Raw genomic sequence first — 7,853 nt, forward strand, 5'->3', positions numbered from 1 at the left:
CTGGAACACGAGTGAGTGAATGAACAGCTTTTTTTTAAGGTCAGTTTGTGAGTATGTGGCAAAGCCAGGACTAGAACCTGGTGCCCTCATCACATCAGTCAACCCATCCCTCCCCCCACTCCCTGCCTTCTTCCCACAGCTGGGTGGCGAGGCTCCACCAGCAGCCCCTAGCCCAGCGTGGAGTAGAGCCAAACCCTAACGAGGCCCCTCCCAGTCAGCTCTGGTGACCGTGTGGGTCTTTGTGTGAGGGGCGGGCTCCCCTGACGGGCCTGTCGCTCACTCACCCTCCCTCCCCGGTCATTAACCCAGGCAGCCCAGCCATCAACCCGGCAACACCAGGTGGCCGCCGCAGCTGGGCACGCCCCACGGCCCCTGGATGCCCCAAACCCTAAGACCGACTGTCATTCTGGACCTTTTTCTCTCTTACACCCCATAAACCCATCCATCATCGATTCCTCAGTCTCCCCAGAACCCGCCCCACCCCTGCAAGGCTCCTGCAACAGCCTCTCCCGGGAAGCCCTGGGGTCCTTCCAATCCACACACTGCATCACTCGGATGGTTCCAAAACAGAAGCGGGCAAACGTGGTCCATCTGGGCTTAAAAACCCTCCACTCCTGCCCCACTGCTCCGAGAAAACCCATGATGGAGGCGCCTCTCCAGCCTCTCCCCCGCTCTCCCCTCTCCTCAGTGCGCTCCTTGCTGATGCTGGGACAAACACATGGCGCTCCCCTTCATCATCGGACCCCACTTCTTCCTGGGAATTTGCAGGTGACCTATGGATCTCAGCCCCACGGGGACCGTTTGGGAATTAGACCTCGGGTCTTTCTGGCACTTGGGAGCTCCCAGCACCCAGCAACAGCGCCTGCCACATGGCAAAAGCACAGCAGATACATGCTGGGTCATCTACTACTCTAGCCTGTCGCCTAAGGCTGGCTGTGGCCCTCACATCCTTGGCAGACTGGTGTGACGTCCCCATTTTACAGGTGGGTAAACAGAGGCCCGGAGAGCCTGAGAGACTTACCTGCTGTCACAAAGCTGGGGAGTTCCGGTGAAGATTGAAGCATACAAAGCTCCGCCTCTTAACAGCAAAGCTGGGAGCCTACACCACCCGGGGCCTGCAGAGATAACGAGTACCTGTGCAGGATAAAATTGGGAGGGAGCTTGCTGCCCACTAACCGCAAGTCCTTAAGCCAATGTTCTACCTTGATAATGAAGCTCTGGTTCCACACAGAGCCTTTCACCAGCTTTTCCAAACGGCTCTCCTGTCCTTGAACTAGATGCTTTACAAATAGCCTTGGGGAATGGGCAGGACAGGAGTGTGATAGCATTTACCGGTAAGGAAACTGAGGCCCAAAGATGGGGAAGCGATTAGTTCCCAGTCAACCAAAATGAAAACAAACAACAACAAGATCCTTTGGCCCCCAGGCTTCAGTACTTTTACCAGAAACACGCCCACATCCTGGTGCAGGGGCACAAGCCTGCATTCCGGCCCACAGGGGCCCAACGAACCTCTGGCCACTCATTCTCTCTAGCTCTTGGGTCCTGATGCTCTGGCGCAGTGACGGCCATCCTCACCCACACTCCCCCTGCCCGCCACTCAGCCGTCCCCTCTGGCCTCCCTCCACATCCCCTCCTGAGCCCCACCTAAGGGCTCAGCATGGGAACCAGAATGGAAGGTAGGTCTGCCTTGCTTCAAGCCTTCCAGTGCAGCCCAGGACAAGCCCTGGGACTGAACACAACGTCCTGGGGCCCAGAGGTACAGGGGGGCCACAAGGCTACCCACCCATTGGGGGAAAGCAGGGGCTGACTGGCAACTTCAGAATTCATGGTGGCTCCCTTCCTTGGGAAAAGAAATGAAAACCCTCCCTAAGGTCACCCACTCCTCCAGCCCACATTGCTGATTTTACCCTCTAGTGAAAATCCACAGGGAGTCTGGGGGGCAGGTAAGGATTTCAGGAGCTGGCCAAGAAGAACTGGGGAAGGGGAGACCCAAGTTAGAGCCTGAGTCATAACGAACAGGGGACTTCCTTGCCCTTAGCTTGGGAACCTTGGGGCTTAATGAGATTATCTCTGAGGTTATCAGAAATGACCTTCTAGCGCTAAATCTGCGGGTTCTTGATTCCACTTGCCTACACAGGTAGAAACGCCAGGGTGATGGGAGGCTAGAGGGTACAGGGGTTTATGGAACATGTGCTCCGTGGGTAGAGACCTCCAGGTTCTCTTTGAAAGCTGTGTGGCCTTGAGCAAGCAGCTCAACCTCTCTGAACCCCAGATTCTTTTTCTGTAAAACAAGGGGTAATACTGATTTCACAGAATCATTGGGATGATAAATGAGACTAAGTACCTAATGTCCTGGCCCATGGCCCAGCTGGCACAGAGCTCATGAATAAATGACTTTGGCCAGATTTGTGAAACGCCCATATGGCCTGCTCCCCACAGGACTGAATTTAATTTTCCTGGCTCCGGAGCTTCCCTAATACCAGCCACAACCCTCACTTTGGGTCTTGCACAGAAAAGGGGATGGCTAGCTCTCCCAAGGCAGAGAGAAACGCTGCCATTTCCTTGTGACCTTCTTCCCTATGGCCCCCCGATGATTCCAGGGGTCACCAATCCAATAGTGAAGTAGGGGAGGAGGCAGGCCTTCCTCCGCCAACCAAAACATGGGTTATAAAGAGGATGTGGCCATATGGAGGAAAAAACACACATGCACACACACTTGCACATACAGACACCCACACTCTTAAATTCATGCTCCATGAAAAGAGTCCAACAACAACAACGATGCCTAGGTGCCAGGAACGCATTGCTAACATTACAGTACAATTTTATCGTGCACCTATTACCGAAGCCCTTCGCACCGATTCGGATGTCATTATTTGATCTTCGTGCCAATCCAAGGAGGCAGGAATTAGTATCCCCATTTCACAGGAGAGGAAGCTGGCTCTGAACCAGGCTATCCAAATCCAGACAGTATGGTCTTCATCATTTGCGACTGAACCTTGCAGTAAGTGAAAAGACTGAACACTATCTCAGTGTCCAGTAACAGGGGATCCTGGAAACAAATCGTTGACAGTTTCCACTCAAAGGCATTTTACGCAGCTATTATTAGTCCTAATGTGGCCGAAGGCGCAGTCCCGTAAAAAAGTGTGATACGCTGAGTGAACAAACCAGCTATAAAATAATCTCTATCCAGTTTGAATCCCTTCAAGAAAAAACGAAAGGGTGAAATAGGGAGGAGGAGAAGGAATTGAGGGAGAGCGAGAGATGCTCCCCAGTGCTTACTTATAGTAATTAGCAGCAAGTAGTACGACTGCAGGTAAGTTTACTTTTTCCTTATGTATATTTTGGAAAAATAATAGTTGCTTTACAACAAAGAGTAAAATAAATATGAACTATTTTTTTTTTTTAGATCCTGATTTTTAAAAAAGATTTTATTGATGTATTTATTGGGGTGGGGGAGAGCACGTGAGCAGGGGGAGGGGCAGAGGGAATCTCAAGCTGACTCCTAGCTGAGCTCAGAGCCCGACATGGGGTCTGATCTCGTGACCCTGATAGCATGACCTGAGCTGAAATCATGAGTTGGCAGCTCAACTAACTGAGCCTCCCCAGTGCCGGGAGTATATACTGTTCTTAAAAAAAAAAAACAATAAGCAAAATAAACAAAAGCCCCACTGTACACCTGCGTAGTGTTTCATTCTGATGAGACCTTGGGACTGCTCTGCCTCAGTTTCCTTCTGTAAGTCAGGAAGAGTGGTTAGACCCTTTGAGGCCCTTTGGAGTGCTGACGCTCTGTGACATTCTGTAATTCCCTTCCCACACCTTCTCTCTTCCTCTTTTCTGCACATAGAGCCATTATGCAACACATGGGAACATGGGAAAATCACAAAAGGGAAAGGAAGGGATCTTAGCCTTAGCCACTCTTCACATTTTGGGATATGGTGTGTGTTGTCTGATTGGATCCTTGTCATCAGGCATTTAACAGATGAGGAAAGGCCCAGAGAGGTCATACAACTTGCCCAGAGTCACACAGCACATTACAGACAGAGTTGCATCTGCACCCACAAGTAAAGCATTATCCTCCAAATGAATCCTTGACCTAGGGGGGCTGAGTGCAGCCTCCTGGGCCCTGAGGTCCTTCCTGGTCCTTGGTCCTTGGCTGTGGACTCAAGACTCTGAGAAGACTGCCAGATAGATGGGCATCGCACTCAGCCCTGATCGCCAGCCTCTGCCCCAGCACAGAGAATGCTGGCAAGGGTCTAGGGGCTGGTACGGGACCAGGCCTGGGAGAAAGGGATCACTCTTGACAACCGAACTGGCATCTGGCTGGCACCTGGCCAGAAGCTGGGATAGTACACTGGAATGAAGGAGGCACCCAGGAATTAAAAATATACGGGGTTGAGGCAGAAAGCCCTGGGTCCAGATCTGGTAGCTCTTCTAAACCCCTCTGATATCCTCATCTCCAGAGGGTAACACTTTCCTCAGGGGTGTGCCTATGAAGTAAGGGGACCATGTGTTTGCACCATGCCTGCACATGTACTAGCACACGGGAGGGACTTGGAAAACTCAGGAGGGACGCTGTAAGCCCCCTCCTGGATCCCAGGTCAGCCTGAGCCTCTTCCAGTCACTTAGCCCCTGGCTCAGCCTCCCATCCCTTGGCTGCATGCGCTGGATAAATCTTCCCAGAGCATCATCCAGAGCAATCATCCCAGAGCCTTTCCCTGCTTAAAGAACACGGATGGCTGTTGTCCCGTTCAGGTTAAAGCCCAGACATCTTGGCCCCGGAATTCTGGCTCACACTGACCTGCTCCCAAGTCGGACAGGTGGGGCACTGCGTGACTCAACAGGAGGGACCAGGAGCCTCCTATCATACAGGTTTCCTTCCCCAAATCCCACACTTTGGGGAAACTGCAGTGGGGTGTGGGCCTTCTGGCCTGGCATCCCTGGGGCCCTCCTGCACAGTCAGAAACCCCCCACCTCCTGCTGCCATGCAGAGCGATGCTGGCCTTCCAGCCCACAACAGCCTTCACAGGCAGCTCTCTTAAAAAAAAAAAGAAAAGAAAACGCCCAATTTGTGGCCTGATCTGCCGAGTTCCATAGTGTAAATACCTGTATGATGGCCAATTTCAAGGTACCAATGTGACTATCACTAGCACAGCCCTGGAAAGAGATGCACACGGTCAGCTCTCACAAGATGACTCACCCCTGCACATCCAAAAGTAAGGACCAACTAACTCCCATGAAAAGCTGTGTGACCTCAGCTTAGTGACTTAAACTCTCTGAACCTTAGGCTTCTCCTGTGTAAAATGAGAATAGCAGCGCCCACTTCATGGCAACAATGTGAACACTCAATGCCAGAATCGAGGAGATCAATGACAGTGCACTCAACACCTGCTTTGTCCAGGGCTCCATACTGGGAACCCGGAAGGTGACTGGTGACGAAAACCCACCCAGACCTCAGTCACTGCAGTAAAATCCTTGGCGCCGTGGCTAGAAGACAGCAAGCAATAACCAATAACCAGTGTCAATGCTATTATGACTTTCTTTCTTTGGGCCTGAGATTCCTCCTCTCCAAACATGGAATGCGGGTTGAACGAAACTTTCTATGGTTCCACCTCACTTCAGCCTTCAAACTGAACCGGAGTGGGTGTTACCATGCCCATTTCACAGAGGGGAAAACTGAGGCATTCAGAATGAAAGCTGGGTTGGGGACTCAAACCAAGGTCTTCTAACTCCCCGTGCCCAGATCTGTCCCACCTTCCAGGACTGAGGAAACATACAATGGACCTGGGATTTTTCTGGTGATTCAGCTGGATGCTTTAAAAAGACTTTCTTCCCACCCCCCTGACCTCCCCCCTCCACCCCCGGGGGGGTAAACTGAAATGTCCTTGGCAGGCACTAGTTTCCAAAATACACTCTCAGCATGAGGGCGGCAGTGCCCGGGAACATCCCCAGACTTGCTGCTAACCCCAACCCTGGTGCCTCTAGCAGAATGTGCGGGCTGGTGGGAGCTGATGAAATCCCCGTGCAAGAAGGGCTCACATCACATGTTTCAAACGCAAACCACTGGACTTTGGGAGACAAGGCCCCACGTGGGCACCTTCTCCCTCCTGCAGAAGAACTGAGACCGCCTGTGAGAATAAACTAAAAATGTCCCCAAAACACCATGGGGTCCATCCCCCTAAGCCAGACTCAGGCCCCCTCAAACAGATGGGCAGAGATTCTGTTTTCTTGACAAAACAAAACCAAGAGCCAAAAAATAAAACCCACCAACTCCAGAGGCGGCGCCTGGAAAATTCTCTTGGGGAAGTCCCCGTAGGTGTCTAACCCCAGTTCTTCATGATTTGGTTTCCACAATTTCTTCTGTTCTAGAGGACAGAAACAATGTCTCTTTTCTCTGCAACCTGTCTCGGCAACTCTTCTCAACTCCAAAATAGCCGGGGTTTGTTATCAACAACTTTCCTTTCCAACTTTATCACTGAGAAGCAGAAGCTTTTGAAACCTAGGTAATGGTCCTCTCCAACCTGTCATGGCTTTCAACAAAAGCCGGCAAAAGGAACGGGGAAGAGTCTAGTCCGAGCTGGCACGCCGTCAGCGCCAGCCACATCACACCCGGGAGAGGCCAGCTCCGCGCCTTCCCTGCTGTGCGCTTCGGGTAAGACGCGCCCCCTCTCTGGGCCTCAGTCTCCCCGTCCGTGTACCAAGAAAGGCTGGCCCGATTTCTCGGTCCATTCCAGTTCCTGCCGCTGTCGGAGCTGCCCACCCTCACTGCTGGCCCTTGCTCTCCCTTCCTCCCCCCCGCCAAAAACAGGAAAAGAAACTTGCGTTAGGTGTCGGGGGAGGCCGTGCGGCTCCGAGTTGTCAGGCTGCGCGGATTGTTGCCGGGAGAACGAAGCGCGCAGAAATCCCAGGACAGAGAAGTCCCACCTCCCCGGTAACCACAGCTACCCGGGCCACACCTCCAACCCAAACGCAGCCCGAAGCCCCGCCAAGGACCACCCCCGGATTCCCTCGGGACCCCTCCCGGCCCAGAGACCAGCCCCAGCCGGAGCGAGCGAGAGGGAGAGAAAAAGCCAACGCCCCCATTGTGCGGAGGTGGAGACTGAGGCCGACGGCGGAAACTGCGGAACCCAGCAGCCGGCTAGGTTAGGACTGGACACTGACGGCGCGCCCGGGGCGCCCTCCCATTCCGGGAGTGTCGATCCGTCTGCTTCCCGTGCGCGTGGGGTTTCCACGTGGGAGAGGCCGAGAGCAGAGCAGTCCCTGTGGATCGGAGCCCATCGGCGCTGTCCGCTCTCCCCCCACCCCATTCTCCAGACTGAGAAACTGAGGCCCGGCGAGGGCCCAGCACCCGCCCGCGACCCACCGTGAGCCCCTCCCCGCGCCTCACCTGCTGGCTGTCTCCGCGCGCCGGTGGTTTCCTGGAGTTGAGCGGCAAACAAAGGCCTCCAATCCCCGCGCGGGGCGGGGCGGTGACTTTTTGCTTAATCCCCGAGGCGGGCCTGTGACGGGCGGGGAGGGCCCCAGGAGGCGGGGCCTCGGGAAGCTCCACCAATCGCAGAGAGCAGGCCGACTGCGGCCCGCCCCCAGAGACTCGGCCTCAGCCCCAGCGATGTACAGCTCACATCTGGGAGGTTTGTGTCCCTCCTGGAACCCGCCCGAGAGCGTAAAGGAGCCTGAGGGCCCAGAGCTAAGACTTTTGTGCAAGGTCGCATGGAGCCAAGTGAGCAAGAAAGCACAAACGTTCGTAGCTGAAACGGAGTGCTTCATAACAGTCCTAAGAATCTTAATAATAAACTTTCCTTGAGCTCCTGCGTATCAAGGACTGCTGTGCGCTCCTCCTGTGATCCGTCCTC

The 7,853-nt window shown here is 53.8% G+C and overlaps 1 protein-coding gene across 4 annotated transcripts in view; it reads right to left on the bottom strand.

Moving 5' to 3' along the window:
- Nucleotides 1–6,915, bottom strand: part of LOC111145451 (AT-hook transcription factor) — a 50,114-nt gene extending 43,199 nt beyond the window's left edge. For 2 of the 4 annotated variants that reach the window (XM_022500347.1, XM_022500344.1), the window contains exon 1: nt 1,022–2,443. The gene's annotated coding sequence lies outside the window, so the exon portion shown is untranslated. Of the gene's footprint in view, nt 1–1,021; nt 2,444–6,822 lie in introns of those variants that run through there. The other 2 variants (XM_022500346.1, XM_022500348.1) reach the window with 2 other exon arrangements.
- Between the last annotated feature and the right edge of the window lie 938 nt (nt 6,916–7,853).

Source organism: Enhydra lutris, unplaced genomic scaffold, assembly GCF_002288905.1.
Source record: "Enhydra lutris kenyoni isolate GAN:26980312 unplaced genomic scaffold, ASM228890v2 scaffoldscaffold13, whole genome shotgun sequence".
In the NCBI taxonomy this organism is placed as follows: domain Eukaryota; kingdom Metazoa; phylum Chordata; class Mammalia; order Carnivora; family Mustelidae; genus Enhydra; species Enhydra lutris.